Here is a 20,259-nt window from a genome sequence, read left to right as displayed (position 1 = left end):
GTAATAGTATTGAAAATTAATATTTCGTTTTATACATGTCAGGAGGCTGCTCGTTTTTCTAAGGGGGAACAATGTTGATTTTCTATCCATGTATATGGGATTTATTGACTCAGCTAATTTAGCATATGGTTGGAGCAGATATGCACACTTCAGTTTGATTGTTGTTAATCAATTTCATAGCAGCAATTCAATTAGAAAAGGTACTCAAGTACAATTGTAATGTCTAAATGCTTCCATAAATTTGGTCAGATGAGAAGCGATTATCATCCTTTGCAACATATTGATTTTGCTATTCATTATATGGGCTGGAATCTCATCTTTACCCTCATTGATGAAATGTTGAATGTCTAATCATAAGAATTTTCCTTTTATATGTATAGATGAAATTAAGCTTATATGTTGAGCATGTGCCCTTTATATATACTAAGATTTTGTTTCATTTTCGTGGATCTCATAGTATATGTATAATTCTCAAACACGCATTTGTTCTTCCTTCTTCATGTTTTTCCTTTGGATGCTCATTTCATTTTATCTGCTCATCTGCACTTACTTTTTGACCATGTAGAAACAAAACACCAACTTAATGTCGGGAAAGTGATTGGGGTTTCACATCCTTTATGCCACTTAATGACCTTTATGATACAAGTCGAGGTTTTATAGTCAATGAAATCTGTGTGATTGAAGCTGATATTGCTGTCTACCGATCTACGGATCAATATTTATATATTTCTAAAAGGAAAACTAGTTATGTTGGACTTAAGAACCAAGGAGCCACCTGTTATATCAACTCTCTTCTCCATATGTTGTTCCACATTCCCTATTTCAGAAAGGTTAAGGATCTCATTCCAAGGACTATCTGGTTGTATATCATGATTTGTTTTCATGTATGTTTGTTTCTTAGGGAAGTGATGATATCTTTGATTCTTATTCAGGTTGTATACCACATGAAAAATAGTGTTAATGATGAGCCATCTACAAGTATACCTATGGCCCTACAGAGAAGAGGGCGCAAAAAGAGAAAGAACTAAAGAAGAAAAAAAAGCAGAAGCTAATATGTACATGATTGTAAAGGTAAATTATATTGACAGTTGTTCTACATAGTAACAGTTTTACTATTTCATTGTCTCCATTTTAAGCAGATTTTTAATTAGAGAACGATGGTGATGTCTTTAGGTTGTGACTGATCAAGATTTTGCAAGGCAGATTGGAAAGGATATATGTTTTGATTTAGTGGATCATGCGAAAGTTAGAAGTTTTTATGTTCAGAAGCTTAAACTATTTCACACTTTGAAGGTATATAAGTATTTCCAATTGATTAAAGTTAGGTTCTCATAATCTTAAAAAAAAGTTAGAAGTTTTTGTGTTCAGAAGCTTAAACTATTTCACACTTTTAAGGTATATAAGTATTTCCAATTGATTAAAGTTAAGTTCTCATAATCTTAACAATTGTTGCGCCCTTTTATACAGATTGAATTTTCTGTTACAATTCATGCTATAGTTTTTATTCCATAACAGCATACACATCTTAATATAAAGATTACATGATTAATTTCATCTAAGGAAGGATTTTATACACATGTCATGTATACTTGTATGTAATAGAATTTGTAACTACCAACCGCACTAGGAAATTTAATCTTCCTCTATCTCAGAGAAGAACCAATACCAAAAATCAACCTTATTAGTTCATTAAGCTATCAAATGGAACTTTTCTTATAGTAAAATCTACTTGTTATGTATGTAATTGTATTTTTTCCCCTCTGCACATGATTAGCCTGTGTCCAATATCATTTACTCTTATGGGAGTACACTTTTGTTCTTCTTGTGAAGCATGTTCTTTTTTAGTAATTTTAACCATTTAACGTTTTAGTTGTTGTTGTAGTTATTCTTGTTGTTACTTGTACTGTGTCGGGAAAATAGCATGTTTCGTCCAGTACGTTAGTACTTTTAACCATTTAGCTTTCTACTATTCCTTAAATATCCATAATATAATTAAAGTTGTACTATTTCACTTGTACTATGTTGGGAAAATAATTTTTTTTGTATCTTAATTTAGGGTCTTACTACTTTTTGTCCCATTATTTATAGAATTCTCACTTTTGTCCCTGTAACTTATGAAAAGTAACACTTTTGGTCTCATTACACCATTCTGTTAGATATATTAATGAAAACACATGGTCGTTGAGCCTTTACAGTTTTAGTCCCTTGGTTACATGACTCTCACTTTAGGTTGAACTTAAAAATACCGCACTTTTATTCCCATGCACTTAAAAATCATGTAGTTGTTTTCATTGTGTTTTTTGCTTCTCAGGAGATAAAGTTTGAGCCCACAGTCGTGTGCGTATATTGACACGGGACTTACATTTATATTTAACCAGGTATATGAAAATCACAAGCACAAGTATCTTGTCAGGACAAAGATTGTATTTTGATAACTTTCTGGTTTCTTTTATTGCAGCTAGAGAATAGGGACATTTTCTGGTATCAGAAGTCACTGCCTGCTCAAACAAGGAAGCTATTTCGTTGCTCGGATATACCATCTTTCCTTCAATATCATCATAGCCTTCAAGTACATTTTCATAAATATTGTGTTCATATTAATTAGTAATATTTATCTGCATGCATTTGCATCTTAGATAGAATCACTATATTGTAGTTACAAGATATATGTTTCACATGTCATATTTCATTCTTATGTTGATCGTGTTGCTGGATTGTGGGAATATCTTTTCCTAAAGTATCAAACATAATCCATATCGGTCTAACCTGGGCTTTTTCGGCATATAGTTCATTTCGATAGCTCATTAATATTTTTTGAAATTACCTCTTTCACAACTAGTAGTTCTTCATATTTGAGCTTTTCTTTAATGTAAACACATCACTTAGAAGATGTCCAACATATTTTAAATATGTTGGGTGTTTCCTAGTTATTCTCTGACCTTGAACCAAAAAATCTTTTCAATGAGGGTTCATTTGATGAAACTGAAAACCATGTACAAATTTCAACTTTCTTGCAATTTTTTGGTTATTCGAATTTAGAGAAATATGAAACCTCTTGTACTTTTCTCCCTCCGTACCTAGACATGGATGAGCATGCAAGTCAAGCTGGCTTCTTTTTCAAATTCTCTTCTATAGGTTCCCTTTGTAGTGTAATATCATTAGTTTTAGACATCATATAGTAGCTTTGCATTTTACTGAAAACCATATCTCTAGCTGTCTTGATTTTACGCTTATCCAATATCTCGCACCTAGAAAATGAATCTTTATGTTTTTACTTGAATTTTATACTTAAAAATTGCAATAAAAGGGCGAACACAGATGAAACTCGTATTTTCCACATTGGAGCTTGCTATTGCAAGCATCCTATGCTGGAAATCTCTTAAGATGAACAACCCATTTATTACATTGCCATATTAGACATTTGCGTCTTGCTTGCTCTTGAACTTATCTTTTATTTTTCTCTACGTGTTTCTCCTCCTTGAGATAGTCCCTTTTATCACATACTCAGTGATGTGTTGCACATTGACTATTGTATAAGCTAGCTAAAGATAAGGTAGTTAAATTACTTTCCTTGCCCATATTATTTGTTTCATAAAAAAGTTTTACCTATTGAAGTATTTGGATATCTGATGTAATTATTCGCTTAAAATTGTAGAAAATATAAAACGTGTACATTGTCTCTCTAAGAAAGCATGACTCATTCTGGAGTATAATGTTATATTATCCAATGATGTTGTTGGATTTCTTGGCCCATGGCCCACCGCCCCTCCCCCCACATGGATGGCAGCCCACTTGCTACCCAGCCCATTACCTGACTCGACCCTTCTTCTAGTTAACCCTAAATCACTACTTAACCCTATTTTTCCACTATTCAGCCGATGTCTCTTCCTCTCCCTCCTTTCTATCTCTAGTGTTGTTCCTCACAAGCTTCCAATGCTCTTGGAAATCTCTTATCATCTCACCTCTTCCTATCTCTGTTCTCTGTGTTCTATTTGTATATATATATTGGTCTTTTATGGTTTTGAAGAGATAGAACAACAACAAAATTAAAACCCCTATTCGTGCAATACTTTGTGAGAGTATTTGCTGAGTGTGAAAGAAACTTCTTAGTGGAATTTTGAGTGACTCTAAACGAAGCCTAAGTGGTCTCTTTGTGGGTCTTTGTGTCTTGGTGGCTTTGTGGATGTTTTGCAACCATGAGGGTTGCCAGCCGGTGGTGGCGCTTGGGCATTCGGTTGTCGGATCTGACTCCTGAGCCAGTTACTTTACTGCTTTCCATATTGCTATTTTTCTGTTATTCTTTCTTTATTCATTGATCTGAAATTATTTTATAAGGATTTTCAAATCCACAATTATCTCCGTAGTTATTGTGTCATTTGGGTTCGTCACTTTGTGGATAAATCCCCAACAGATCTCATCAAATTATCTTCCACGATTCTTTGAAATTCCTCGCACTTTCTATTTCTCCCTCTCTTGCTCCTTGTTTATCGTTATCTTAGTGTGATGCCTATGTTTGTGTGCTTTATTGCTCTTCGAATTCTCTTTTATTTTCTCTCTTTGCATTTCTCCTCCTTGAAATGGTCCCCTTTTGTCACATAGTCGATGTTGTGCCTCATATTTACTATTGTATACGTTAATTGCCTGAGCATATTTAACTACTTTCCTAGCCCGTATTATTTGTTTCACTACAAAAGGTTTTACCTATTGAAGTATTTTGGTATTTGATGCTATTATTTGCTTAAAAATATACAAAATATAAAATTTATAGATTGTCACCTCCGAGAAACAATGAATCATATCGGAGTATAATATTATCGAGTGATCTCATCATATTATCTTCCACGACTCATTAAAATTTTTGCTCTTTCTCTTGCACCTGGTCTTGATTCCCATTATCTTAGTGTGTATGTGCCTGTGCATACCTGGATACTATTAGTTACTCAATGTACCCCATTTATAACATCTACTTCCTTTCAGTGACCCCAAAATAATGGTTCTAAGACTAAAAGTATTCTTTTTCCCCGTAACTACCTTCTTGCTAAAGCAATGATGTGATGCTTCTAACTTTTATCTAATATATCCTGACTTTTTTAGTTTGTTGTTCTGCAGGTTATCCACTTTCGCTCCTTGGAAACGCCTGAAAATGATGAATTTTGTTTACAACTGTGAGTTCAATAGAAAACAAACTTTTAATTCTAGAGTGTGATTTCCTATGTTATGATTGGTAATATTGATCCGCTTAACCCTGCTATTCAAATTTCATTAATTGTGAAGGTCAAAGCTTGATTCATATGATGAAGTTGTTAAGAGAGTAGCGAACCAACTCGGAGTCGATGATTCCAAACTACGGCTTACATCACATAATATCTACTCTTAGCAACCAAAAGCTCATCCTATAAGATATCGAGGAGTAGAAAACTTGTTAGAGATGCTATTGCATTACGACAAAGCACGCATTCATACAACTCTAAGTCGGGGTTCATTTGATGAGGGTGTTAAACATACAAAGCATTACTTTCTTGTTTAGCTTTCTGATATTCTGTACTTTGAAGTAGTGGATATACCTCGGCCAGAATTGCAAGAGTTGAGAATCCTCAAACTAGCTTTCAGCTATGCGTTAAACTCTAAAGTGAGTATTGATTCATAATTGGACTTTATGCTCCTATACAAGTGCATACATATGCAAGACTTGCAAATTTATTATATATTTAGCAAACATTAAATATCTTATTTGTTTTCCATATATAGCTGGAAACTCACATTATTAGGCTGCCAAAAGAAAGCATTGCGGGTGATGTGCTTGAGCATCTCAAGGAGAAGGTAATATAGCTAACAAGTTGTTACCGGGAGTGTGCGTGTGTGTGTTCCTAGAATTCTAAGATTTGTGTCATAACATAGGGTTATATGATTTTTAACTGTTGCAATGTTTACATTAAACAGGTGAAACTTTCTCGTCCAAATGCGAGCTCAGGTTGCTGGAAGTATTCTTGCACAAGATTTATGAGGTCTTGAATTATTGCATCGTCTTTTATTTTCATTCATTAGTTTCCTAATATTAATATCAAAATAATATTCTTCTAAACTTTTACTTAATGATCCAACTTAAATAGTTAAGTTCAATTACGCCGAAAAATCTTGTATGGTTTGGCTACACACAAATTGCACGCGTCAGAGATATGCACTCCAACTTGGAAGTTGGTCTGAGTACTTCCTAGGTTTTTGTATTTTGCCCATGTGGTCTTCACTTAGTAAATTGTATATTATGTTTCCAAATGGATGTTAGAAATTCCTTATGTCTAGCCTTCTATGCTTATTTTTTAAAGTTGCTGAAACGCTAAGTTTCTACAGATATATCCTAATAATGATAAGATCACAACAAGAACTGACAATCGCTGGACTTTACGAGCAGAGGAGGTATGTTTCTATCTCTATACATATGTGTGTCTATGTATATAAATGCTTGCATTTTTCAGGTGATACACATAACAAAAAATATCTTGCTAATTGCTTTCCATGTTAGTATTGTGTCTTTGATAGGCTACGATACATTTTCCTTTAAAGTTGGCTTCCCCATATGTTCATCTTTAATAACAACAATTTCTTCACTTTTATAATTTCTCATTGCAGATTCCAGAGGAAGAAAAATTTCTTGGCCCAAGTAAATGTTTGATTCATGTGTGTCACTTCATGAGGATGCTCAAAACCAGACGGTAGTATTTTCAGTTCGTTACTTCATAGTTTTCCTCAGATATTTGTACTCATTCTACCTCTATAATTCAAATACAAGTGCATCTCTTTCATTTTCTTACTTTCAATTCTTATATATTTATTTTGCTCCTGGCAGCAAATTAAAACTCTTGGCGAGCCATTTTTATTGATGATCAATGATGGTGAAACTTTCTCTCGTGTCAAGGTTCGTGTGCAGAACAAGTTGCAAGTACGAGATGAGGAATTTTCAAAGGTATTACAGCCCGAGCCTAATTGTTACAATCACTTTAAATGAAAATGATGGTATGATGCTTATGTGGTTAGGCATGTTACAACTTCTACTTTCTGCTTGAATCTTCTCGATTTTATGCAGTGGAGATTTGCTCTTGTGTTGCATAGTCAAGCAGAATAATTGTAGGACTAAGATACTTTGTTCGACCATTTCCAGGTGTCACTCACTCTCTCACACAGACACACTCTATGACAATATTTATATGCAAATGTGCTTAAATTTCATAAGATGCTTTGACTCTACAGAGAAGCAGTATTTGTGTTTATTGGGAGCAATATCTTGGACTGGACACGTTAACAATACCCTTAGAAGGCTCCTGCAGCAAATCAGGGAATCTATACCTTGTTTTATTTTCTTTTTTTTTTCTTAATAAATTTTATTTTGTTGCTCGATGTTGATAATCTTACCAAAAGTTTTGCAGAAAACCTAACACTATATTTGGTTTCATTTTTCACTTGTTTTGATGTGTTTTATAGAGATAGAGAGAGAAAATAACAATACATACATATGTTTGGTTTTGTTTAATAGGAGAGAAAAACTATTGTTCATTGTCAAATCATGTCTCTTTTATATATATTGATATATATGTATGAGTATGTATATAATTTTTTTAGTTGTAGGGCCTTTAATTAGTGTAGACTTATTTTGACAAAAAACAAATGAGATACTATTTCAAAACTTCTCAAAAAACTACCAAAACTTTCAAAACAAATCAAGGCAAACATTGTCCATATTTTGGCCCATCTCGAAAATGAAGCAAAATTGAAACCAAATATTATGTAAAAATTTCATTTCATGCTATATGTCCTTTTAGTTATCTACTGAACAAATAAGTCGATTGTTGTATTATGAGCCCTGACCTTTATGTGCAAAACGAAAACTTAATATGGCATGCTATAGAACACAAGACGTACCTTAGTTGCTCTAAAAACAAAAACAAGGCAAGCAACGTACTAAGTTTACGAATTCATGACATATTTGTTTTATATCTGCATTTGCAGTGATATGTTTGTGTTTTCTATAAGAATAGTTCTAAATAAGATCTGCAATGACCTCTTCTTCTCAGTATCGCACCTCACATAACAAGCCTTTGAGGATTTACAATTAGGAGTGTGGCTGCTAGTCGGGTCCTTACATAGCTAGATCTTGAAAAATCATAAGTAAAACATAGGAAAAAATGCAAGCAACCACTTGTGATATCGCAAATGAGCAAATTACCCCCTAAAAAAATAGCGATTTGTCTGACCATAATTTTTCTATCCTTTATTCTGAATTCGTTAATTCAGAATGAACCAAATCTCCCCAAGTAGGATTCGAACCTACGACCAATCGATTAATAGCCGACCGCTCTACCACTGAGCTATTGAGGAACAACGAGAGATTAGATCTCATAGAGTTCAATTCTCGTTCTCAACCCATGACCAATATGAGCTCGAACCCTCCTTCGTAACTCTCGGAACTTCTTCGTAGTGGCTCCCTTCCATGCCTCATTTCAGAGGGAACCTCAAAGTGACTCTATTTCATTATATTCCATCAAAGAAATTAAGCCCTGAGATTGTTGATGCAGTGTTCTTAGGCTATGTGGAGACAAGTTATGCTTTGAGATTTATGATCATTAAATTAGAAATTTCAGGCATTAACGTCAACACAATAGTCGAATTTTCTAATCCTACTTTAATGGAAGATATATTTTCTACTATTGCGGGAATACCTCAAACTGTTTCCTTAGACGACTCACTTGCCTCCACTTCTATTCCGGATCATGCAGAAAACATGACAAATATAGGGGTAAATCCTAGTAGTTCTAGTTTGACGCATGAAGAGTTAGATACACCTAGAAGGAGTAAGAAGGATTGTCAAGAATTTTGGAAGTGATTTTGTGACTTGCAATATCGAGGAGGATCCTGTAACCTACAAAGATGTTATAACTTCTTCCAAAGTCAAATAGTGGAAGGAATCTGTTGAAAGCGAGACAAGCTACTTTGTATCTAATGGGACATGGCTATTAGTCGATCTCCTTCCAGGGTGTAACAGGGTCAGGTGTAAGTGGATTTTCAAAAAGAAATAGAAACCTAATGAAATTGTTGATAAGTTAAGGCCAGATTGGTGGCCAACGGATTTAAGCAAAAGGAGGGAGTAAATTATTTTGATACATATTCTCTAATACCTCGATTGACTACTATTCGATTGCTTGTAGCACTTGCTTCGATGTATAATCTTCTGATTCACCAGATGAATGTGAAAATAGCCTTTCTGTATGGTGAACTCGATGATGAAATGTACAAGGATCAGCTTAAGAGATTTGTAGCTCATGGTAACGAGAACAAAATTTGTAAACTTGTTAAGTCACTCTATAGACTAAAAACAAGCATCTAAACAATGAGGAAACTACTCTATCGTTTGGCTTCACTAATGAGAATGACAAGTGTATATACTGTAAGGTTAAAGAGGATAATATTATCATTCTGTACCTGTACGTAGATGACATTCTGTTAATAGGATCTAATTTAGATATTATCACCAATTTCAAATCATTCTTGAAACATAAGTTTCAAATGAAGGATATAGTTGATTAGATCAATTAATGATATAGCCATTTCTCCATCAGAAGTTATCATATTAGTGAAGCCAACCCTATATGTTTGCCAACCCTCAGATTATCATATTAGTCTGTTGAGTCCATAGATAAATAACTATATATTTCATTTAATGACTATTTTTATTAACAACTTTTCTTACTAATTAGATATTATTAATTAAAAAAAGATTTATTTAGTAAAATGTTAACCGAATAATTAATGCAATTGATTTACTATATTATATTTGCCTAATCATGACTAAACTAGCTATTTCGATTAATTAACAATAATAAAATTAATTAATCGACTAATCATTATCTAATGAATAAATAAAATAATTTAACTAGCTAACAACAAAAAAAAACATAAATAATTTAAACTAATCATTAATTATTAACTAGCAAGTAGTTAAATCAATTAAAGAAAGATAGTAATTAATTAATTGCCATAAAAAAAGATGAAGGAAATGAAACGGACAGCTCTTCCCAAAACTAATATTTCCATATGTTATTCTATTTATATGCCTACATATATATATATATATATGTATAGCTACATCCTATTATTATATTTACGAGTGGCAAACGCTCGCAAGTGGCTCGATTTTGATCTTGAATTCGAGCTCAATTGCCTCATCAACTCGGGATCTTTTTCTATATTTTTTGATTTTTTATTTTTAAAATTTTTATATATTTAATTTCATATTCAATAATTTATCAATTTTATACTCAAAATTGACATATATAATACATTTTATTTAAATAAATTATGAAACTTTTATTTATACATTTAATCTATATTCAGAAATAAATATATTCAACAGTTTAGTAAATTATAATATTTTTTATAAAATAATTATTCAATATGACACATATAAACTTTATGTGATATTTTAATATATACTTATATTGTGTTATACTTTTTTGAAATTGATAAGTGATTCACTTATGATTTTTTTTATTTATTTCTGAGTTTTATATTTCAATCAAGATACATACTATGCATTATGAAATTATTTATTCTTATAAATTTATGTCGACATTTAGTGATTCTTATGAATTAATCTAAAAATAATGATAATAATAAGAATAATGGTGGTTGAGCAATTTTAATTATTTCAATTATTACTTTATTGTATATATATAATGAGATCAAAAAGTTTAATCAACAATTACAATATCATAAAATTCGGGCAACCGATTAATGTCAAATTTAATATATAGAAGACTGTATACACTAGATCATATCCAATGATATGATTTAAAATCACATGGCCTAACTGAACGATACATCACTTTGAATTATTATTTTTATGTTTCGAGTATGAAATCTCGACATTCGTATATCCAATAAGTCCAAAATTTTATCAAATATTTTTTTTCTCTAAGTTTGATAATATCTAACGGTTTGATCTGCATTTTGATGGTCCAATTAAACCATGTTGTTCAACAATGTAACAGGATAGTTACATCAATGTAATATTTATGCGTTAAAAAAACGCATGGGTCCAATTGATATGGACTATGCTCAATGCTTGGGCCGAACGATTGCCAATTCTGAAGGGTGGAGCTATAAAAAGGCGTTAGCTCTCCAACGCCCAAGTTAGTATTAGATTTAGGAGAAAAATAATCTTAAGAAATAAAATGTAAGGAAAAATCGTATTAGAGTAAGCGATTTCTTGAGAGAAATCATGATGATAGTACAATTTGAATCAAGAATAGAAAGTGGTTTTCTAGATTCTAGAGAGTGTCCCTCTTGGTGGACGGAAAATGTCCCTTTTGATGGACTGAAGGTGTCCGTCTTGGTAAACGGAAGGTGGCATTCTTGTTGGGGGACTGAGGAAGACGTCCCTGTTGGAGGACTGAAGAATACGTCCCTGTTCGAGGACTAAAGAAGACGTTCCTCTTGGTAGACGGAAGGTGTCCCTCTTGAGGAATGCTGAAATGAGAAATTGAAATGAAAATAAGGATTTCGTGAATAAATATGAAAAACGCACGATTTGAGAGCTGCAGCAAAATAGCAAGACAGTTTGCAGTTTCTTGAAGAGGGGCTACAGGTATCTATGTCGAGGGGTACTGCTTGTATTTATAGAGAAGGAGTCCCTATTCGCACGAACTTTGGAGTGACCTCCCTTTTTGAGAAAGAAGGAAAAAATCCAGGGATAAGGCATGATTTTATCTCCCTTGACTTGAGCGGCACGTCTTTGGTTGGAGGAGGACTCCTTTTATATACGAACTCTTGTTCTACGAGGAGTCCTTTTAGGTCAAGGAGTCCAACTTCTTGAGGGTGCCTCCCTTCCTCCCGGTCTGGGCTTGGAAGGTAGGCCTCATACCAGGCCTCCTTATTTGGTCGTTCTTAGTGTACAGGGCTTCCCTTTTAGGTTGAGCCTGGTAATTTTCAGTGGGCCATTCTCATCATGGATTGGTGGGCTTGGCTTGGCTTTCGATCTCTTAATGGGCATAATTAGAGGAGATGCCTTCAACCTCCTTTCATGAGATTTCTAAGATATTTTGTTTCACCTTTTTACATGATACTGAGGACTTCAAGAGAATAATGCTACTTGGTGTGAAGCCCGATCCATCCACCAAATCACACCTCAATTGTCAGCCCCCATGACTCGTGAGACAGGAAAATAATGAGCGTGTTCCTTTGTTCATAACAAAAGAGCAACTTGCCTCTATTCCCAGATGTGCCACGACTCGTGAGACCACATTTGGATAGCGGTAGCTTCCTCATCACATTGTTATGGATGGAAGACTTGGATAGATCGAAAAACTAGTTAGACCTAAGTCCATTAAGGGCCTATTATTTACTTAGTGTCAAGCTCAACCCATCAACCAAATCACACCTCAACTATCGCCCCTACGACTCATGAGACAGGGAAACAATGAGCAAGTTCTTTTATTCACAATAATGGTGCAGCCTGACTCAATTCAAAATATGTCATGACTAGTGAGGCCACACTTTGGTAGTGATAACTTCCTCACCACATTATTGTAGATGGAAACCCTGGACAGAGCAAACCATTTTAATCCAAGTCCATTTTGGGAACTAAAACATTAACTTGGTCCAACCAAGTGAGTTAAATTTGAGTGTTGGTCGAGACCTAAACACATTAATATTTTGCAACCATAAATATCCAATATTTAAAAGCACTTAAATAAACACATCATGCAAAAGAACCTAGCACACTCCCTGTTGGATGATCACGAGCCCAACCAATTAGAATAGGTGACCTAAAAGCCAATTGGATTGGCCTTTATGTTATCTGTTCTAGTAATTTTTGTGTAATTGTAACATTATTTATGAATAAAGTGAGTATTTATTGTTTGAGAATTGTATTTGTTGTACTCACTAATTATGTTTATATGCTTAACATCACAATAAAACCACAAACCAAATTGTACAACCTATGTAGTTGGGCTGCGCATTTGATGGTGGCCATGAAACTAATTTCTGATGGTTAGGTTTGGAACATTCCAAGTCAAGGGTTTCGAGACTCGGCATCAAGACTCCTGTTGAGACTTGCACTAAAATTGCATTCATTGGATTAATGTTGTGTTCCATCAGGGTTGTCAAGCCGACTGAACTGACTTGCGAAAATCGTCATATGGAAGCGTTGGAGGCTTGATTAGTATGATTAGATCTTCTTGGCTCCGATAGTATGGGATTAGTCCTCGAACAGAGGAACCAAGGCAGTTGCATACATATGATTGATGTATATTGGATCTGACGAAGGATGACCTTATCTTGGATGAGATCATTACAATTCTTGTTTAGTGCAATTGGAATATGTAATGAGGACGGTGGTTCCCAAGATAGAATCTATTACCTTTCAGTATATGACAGTCAAGCCTCCTATGCGCTTCGAGCTCTTAAAGTCTTTGGCCACAGGGATTAGTTGAGTAGGGAATGGTTTTCTATGTCAACTAATAGAGCAAATACATCTCGAGTTATCGAGCAAGTTTGTTAAGGATAACAGATGATGGAAGGACCGGTTTGGTATGGTATTGTGAGCCTAAATATTCATACCAACATTCATCTAGTCTCAGCTGCCATGGATCGTTCCTAGATGGCCACCCATGGTGACGGAAATTTTCGATTAATGATTAATTGAAAATAAATTAATTAAATTGGATTTAATTAATGATTGTGTTGGACACGACCCCAAGTCTAGTTGATAGTGAACCTATAGAGTCACACATAAATCATTATGGAATTAGTCGAATTAATTTGGAATTAATTTGAGAAGAAATAAAGTAATTTAATTGGGTCACATTCATTTGATGGATGGCTCAAGAATTAATTAATTGTATTAATTAAATTTTGCGCTTAACACCTTTAAATTAATTAGATTAATTTACTAGGTTTGGCTTAAGTAATTGATTGGATCAATTAATTAGTTTTTGAGCTTAGATATATTTAATTGGATTATTAAGTAAATTTTTCAACTTAATTGGGCTAAAATTAATTCAATTAATTATTGTCCAATGGAATTAAATCAAGCTCGGTGCATATTTCAAGTCTAAGTCCATTTGAGGGAGGTTGGACCAGGTTATGAAAGAGTTAAAACTCCTCACCATGATGAACATGATGGAGCGATTATTTTATCATGGTTGGAGGTTATATGCATATATGGTTGTAAAGGTTGTCTTGGAGGCAAACTTGGTAGTTATTGAATTTTGAATTCAATTGTATGTGATATACAAAACTATATACATATCCAACATTACCTACCTCCTAAGCCACGAAATTTGCTCTCTTTTTCCCTCTAAAATATTCTCCTTTTGTTATATACTGAATTGAACTAAAGTTAGAACATAAAATAATCCAAAAGTACTAAACAATAGTGTTTGTTTAGAGTTGTTTTTCTTCTTGTTTTTGGTTCTATCTATCAAGAGAAAAACAACTATATCTATTCCATTTTGTGGTATGGACAACTTAGAGGAATTCTAGTTTGATTTTTCAAGTGAAACGGAGCGGGAGAACGTAAAGGGAACAACACACATTGCTGCTCATCTGTACAAACAAAAAGGTAAAGTCTCATGTGTTGTTTCTATGCTTTTTATTTCATCCTCTAGCCGCTTGTCCAGCATATTTATATGTTTGCTATTATACTTTTGAAAAATACCGAACGCCTGAAATTTCGAAGGGAGCATGCCTTTGAACCGATTTAAATTTTTTATTTCACGCTTTCATCGCATTCCCAGGCCATACCGCTTTTTTTCAGTGGTATTAGAGCCCAGTTTGGTATTATGGCTTTAGGATTAACATGTTATTATGTATTGGGCATGAATAACGTGCTTAATTTGCTTTTGGAAAGCATGTTTTATAGCTTTGAGGCATTATTATATATTTAAAAAATATGTATATTTTGCTTTTAGATTATGGATATCTATGCATTTTTTTAAAATTAAAAAATGGAGTGCTACAACTATTGCTGCCTGCCGGCCAATCATTGGCCACCCTGCAGAGAGCGCGCGCGGCCCCTACCTGCACACACGCGAGCACGGCCGGAAGTAGATGGTTGTCTGCTATTTTAACGGCTAGGCCGTTATTCTTTGAAAATTTAATTTTCCACATTTCTGCTAATTTTTGACAAATTTTGATTTTTTGTTAAATTAGATTTTTCTGAAATTAAATTGTGCCTTAAATTAATTGGAAATGTTTTCCAAACAAACAAACAAAAATTGTACATCGGATGTATGGATGATATTCATTTTTTTATTTGCATTATTAGAATGTTATTTTCTGCATTTAATTATGTTTTATTTTTCTATTTGATATTGGATATCAATTGTTAAATATATGGATTGTGTTTATTTGTTTAGCATGTTTATATTTGATACAAATGTGCTAATTATTGGTTTTTTGATAAACAATTGGGATGATAACAAAGCCCATTGGCCGAATGTATGGTTTACTTTTATGTTGGGTGACGCCAACGTGCCTCTTTGTTTTAATTCCTTCTTTCGTTTTTAGCCTTGGAATAATAAGGCTTGCTTCTCCCTCCTTTTGTACTCCCTAACTTTTGATTGGGGTTTTTATTTTCAGTTGTAACAAGTATAGTTAGGAATATGAGGTTTTATTTATTTTGAATAAATATAAGCTTCCGAGGAGATGAAGGCCTAGGTTTGTTGGACGGAGTTCACGACAGAAGAAGAAGGAAGACCCATTAGAATGATAATGGGTTACTATTTTGTAATAGTTAGGCTACACCCTATATTGACCATATACTCAATGGAGGTTTAGTGGGTCACTTAGAATTGGGCTTGTGATAATTCAACAGGGACGTGCTAGGCTTGTTTTTGCATGTGGTAAATGTTTTAAGTTTTGATGTATGATGTGTTTGGAATGTGTTTATACTCAATCATTAAAATTTTATCATGCAAAATGTTATAATGCTGAGGTCTCGGTCAGACAAACTTGAACTCTCACTTGGATGGTGCAAGTAAATGTTAGACCCAAAATAGAATTAAATCAAATGGTTTGATAATTCCAAGCCTTCCATCCACGATAATGTAGTATGGATGCTACTTCTACCATTTTGTGCTCTCACGTGTCGTGGCACATTTGGAATAGAAGAAAGCTACACTATTATTGTGAACAAATGGAATATGCTCATGTTTCTCTATCTCACGAATCATATGGGGCAACAGTTGAGATATTCATTTGGTTGATGGGTGAGGCCTGACACTGAGTAATGTGATTCGCTTGGAGTCCTCGAGATACGTGAAAAGGGGAGGCAAAAGTATATTGGGGATCTCATTGAATGAGAAAGGTAATGATTACCTCCCACAAAACCTTTTTCCTTGTGAAGCGAAAAAGCGTGACATGGAGAATTGTGTTTGTGGATCCCAAACCCACTAGGAAATAGTTTTTCAAATCCCCAGTTGAGAGTGGTGGGATATTGAAGAAATAGTAGGAGAGGTTAATGACTAACTACCAAGTCTTAACTTGTATTTAATGTTATAATCAATTTGCTAATTTCTGCTTTATATTTTGAAAGTTGATGTCTAAGAATCCGTTAACCATGATTTTTGAGACAAATAAATTTAATGGAATGAACTATAATGATTGGCCTAGAAATCTAAGGAATGTCCTCGGTGTTTGTCAAAAGAATAATAACAAATAAATAAACATGCTAGACAAGTGGCTTAGAGGATGAAACAAAAAGCATAGAAACAGAACATGAAACTTTACCTTTTATTTCTATAGTTGAGCAGCAACGTGCATTGTTCCCTTTACGTTCCCCCCTTCACTTTAGAATCCAAATTAGAACACCCCTAATTTTTCCACGCCACACTAAGAATTAGATATAGTTCTTTTTCTATTGCTAAATAGAACAAAAAACAAGAAGAAAAAAAATTCCAAACTAACACTATTTATTAGTGCTTTCGAAATATTTTATGTTCTAAATTTAATCCAAATTCAATATAGAACAAAAAGGAGAACATTTTTGGAGAGCAAAGAGAGCAACTTTCTTGGCTTAGGTGCTGGTTATACATGATATGTGTGTAGTTTTGTATATTACATACAACTGAATTCAAAATTCACTAACTATTAAGTTTGCCTCTAAGGCAACCTATACACACACATGCATATAACCTTCAACTATGATAAAATAGCCACTCAATTATCTTCATCATGGTGAGGAGTTTCAACTCCTTCTTAACTTGCTCCAACCTCCCTCAAATGATCTTGGACTTTAAGTATGGACCGGACTTGATTTAATCAAATTAAATTAAGTCCAACCAAAGTCCACTGGATAATAATTATTTAAATTAATTTTAGCCCATCTAAGTCCAAAGATTCATTTAATCTGATTAAATAAATCTAAGCCCAAACTCTAATTAATTGATTCAATCAATTATTTAAGACAAACCAAATAAATTAATCCAATAAAATTAAAGGTATTAAGCCCAAAATTAATTAATTCATGAGTCATCCATCAAATAGATTATTAAATGAATGATCCAATCATTTATATATATTCTCCTTGAATTAATTTAATTTGATTAAATTAATTTATTTTTTCTTGAATTAATTCTAAATTAATTCCACCAATTCCATAGTGATTTATTTATGACTCTTTAGGTCACTCTCAACTAGACTTGGGCATTGTGTTAAACATAAATAATTAATTAAATCTAATTTAATTAATTATTTTCAATTAACCATTAATCAGAAGTGCCCGTTATCATGGGTGGTCGTCTAGAAACGGTCCATGGCACTAGAGACTAGGTGAATGTTGGTGTGAACATTTATACTCTCAAGTTCCATACAGGTACGGTCCTTCCGTCGACCATCTCCCCGCCTTAGACTAGGGCATAGAATTTGCCGTAGGTTCCCATCCTGGACTAGGCAACTATGCTGAATACTTGAGATGCGCTTACTCTATTGATTAATAAAGGAAATCATTTTCTATTCGACCAATCACTATAGCCATAAACTTAGAGTGTCTAAGCCATCTCAAAGCGCATAGGAGATATATTCATCATATACTGATAGGGGACAGATTCTATCTTGAAATCCACCATCCTCAATATATAATCCAGCTACACTAGAAATGGTTTATAATGACGACATCGAAGGCGCAATCATCTCTCGCCAGATCTAAGATATAGCCATCATATGTATACAACTGGTATGATTCCTTAAGTCCAAGGACTAACCATGTACTATTGGAGCTGGGAATTCAAGTCACATCGACCAAGCCTCCTAGGCTTCCATATGATGATTCTTGCAAGTCAAATCAATCAGTTAACAACATTGTCAATTAATCCACTAAAATTGCATAGGCATCCCATGTCTGTCGCTGATGAAATACGACACTCATCTAATGAACGCAATACTTAGTGCAAGTCTCTATAGGACTCTTGATGCCCAGTCACAAGATTCCCGACTTGGAACGTTTCAGATCAATCCTCAAAAGGTGGTTTATGGCTGCCATCCAATGCGCAACCAAACTACATGGGTTATTCAATTGGTCCGTGGGCATTTGTTGTGACGTTAAAATCCTATTCACCATAAATAGTAAGCACAACAAACACATGGTGCCATAGATAAATGCTTGATACAATCATTAAGATAATATCACATTCGTAAAGATTGCTAAATGATTTCGAGAAGCCCCAATCCAAGTGGCTTTCCTGGTCACCATTTCTAACGAAGGAAAGGTGGGTTCTAAGTCAATAAATGCAAATGAAGTCTGTATGCATTGCCGAGAAAAGGACCATTAGAAGAGGTAGTGCCCCAAGCTCCTTTCCAGTGCAGGTATATTTATTGTTAAGGTTAACATGATAACTAACTCTGCTTCTTGGGTATTAGATACCGGCTATAGAGCTCACAGCTGCACTGATTTGCTGGAGCAGAAAAGAAGCAGAAAGCTAAGTAGAGACGACGTGGTCCTGAAGCTTGTTGATGGCAAGGTTGTTCCTACTAAAGCTGTAGGGAGAGTCTACTTAGTTGTTAGTGATCATGTTAGGATAGAATGATTTCTTCATGACTGCTCAAAATAAATGTAAAAGAAAAAATGAAGAAAACACGCAGATTTGGCATGCAAGGCTAGGTCACATCTCTCACGATAGGATTAAAAGGTTGGTAGGCTCAAAAAGTTTAGAGATAGATGATTTGGGTCACCTACCAGCCTGTAAGTCTTATCTAAAAGAGAAGATGACCAAGACGTTTGTGGGCCACTAAATACACAAGCCAGAGGTGGTGACTATTTAAGAGGGGAATTCATAGATTACCTAAAAGAGAATGAAATTCTCTCAGTGGACCCCTCTTGGAATGTGACAACTTAACGATGTTTCTGAAAGGAGGAATTGAACCTTGTTGGACATGGTTTGGTCCATGATGAATTTTACCGAACTATCCTTATTCTTCTGGGGATATGCTCTTGACACGACAATCAAGTTGTTGAACATGGCGCCTTCTAAAACCATGGCCCAAACTCCGTATCAGATATTGTACGGCAAGCCTGCGTCCTACAAGTACTTGAAGTGTGGGGTAGACCTGCATACATTTAGAGCCTAGTGGGAGACAAACTGGACTCGAGGTCTAGTTTGTGCAGGTGCGTGGTTATCCTAAGGAAACTGGGGTACTATTTCTATGATACCTCCGAACAACAAGTTATTGTCTCGTGAAATGCAGTGTTCTTGAAAAAAGATTTTTCAGTGGATACCCAACGTGAGGAATAACTCCTTGAAGAATCTAGTGAGGCAACACCTCAATGGATGTAGTGACATCATCTACACCTATAGTTCCCACTAATGATATTCCTGTCCTCCGAAAGTCTGTCAGATTGTCCCAACAACCTGAGAGGTAGGGATTTTTATGTTTGACTGGTCAATTTGATGTCGGACATTTATTCAGAAAAATGAATTGTGGCCATGAAACCCGAGATGCACTCTATAAGTTCAAATAATGTTTGGACTTTGGTAGACTCACCCAAGGGTGTTAAACCTGTTGGTTGTAAATGGGTCTACAAACATAAGCTTGGAGCTGACGGGGAGGTTATTACCATTAAGGCCAGGCTTGTGGCGAAAAGGTATACTCAACGACCTGGGTCGATTTTGAGGAAACCTATTCGCCCATAGCAATGGTCAAGTCCATTCAGATTATGCTTGCCATAGCTGCATGTTATGACTATGAAATATGGCAGATGGACGTGAAAAC

At 34.5% G+C, this 20,259-nt stretch overlaps 1 long non-coding RNA gene, 1 other non-coding gene and 1 pseudogene across 6 annotated transcripts; 2 read left to right on the top strand and 1 right to left on the bottom strand.

Moving 5' to 3' along the window:
- The window catches only part of LOC105179282 (ubiquitin C-terminal hydrolase 13-like), a 217,139-nt pseudogene that overhangs the window by 20,197 nt on the left and 176,683 nt on the right, over positions 1-20,259 (top strand).
- On the top strand, positions 3,884-7,392 carry LOC105178822 (uncharacterized). 5 transcript variants are annotated; one of them, XR_016063643.1, is made up of 9 exons: positions 3,884-4,259; positions 5,110-5,629; positions 5,749-5,820; positions 5,941-6,005; positions 6,349-6,414; positions 6,628-6,710; positions 6,845-6,961; positions 7,082-7,156; positions 7,246-7,392. It is a non-coding gene; the product is annotated as an uncharacterized LOC105178822 (long non-coding RNA). The 5 variants fall into 5 exon arrangements; XR_016063640.1 differs by having other exon boundaries at positions 5,110-5,165; positions 5,275-5,629; positions 6,845-7,392; XR_016063642.1 differs by having other exon boundaries at positions 7,082-7,392.
- On the bottom strand, positions 8,299-8,370 carry TRNAN-AUU (transfer RNA asparagine (anticodon AUU)). The gene has a single exon. It is a non-coding gene; the product is annotated as a tRNA-Asn (tRNA).

This window comes from Sesamum indicum, linkage group LG13 (genome assembly GCF_026168435.1).
Source record: "Sesamum indicum cultivar Baizhima isolate 11 linkage group LG13, ASM2616843v1, whole genome shotgun sequence".
NCBI classification, from domain to species: domain Eukaryota; kingdom Viridiplantae; phylum Streptophyta; class Magnoliopsida; order Lamiales; family Pedaliaceae; genus Sesamum; species Sesamum indicum.
The sequence above is the reverse complement of the archived record's forward strand: the minus strand, read 5'-3'. Positions and strand labels throughout refer to the sequence as shown.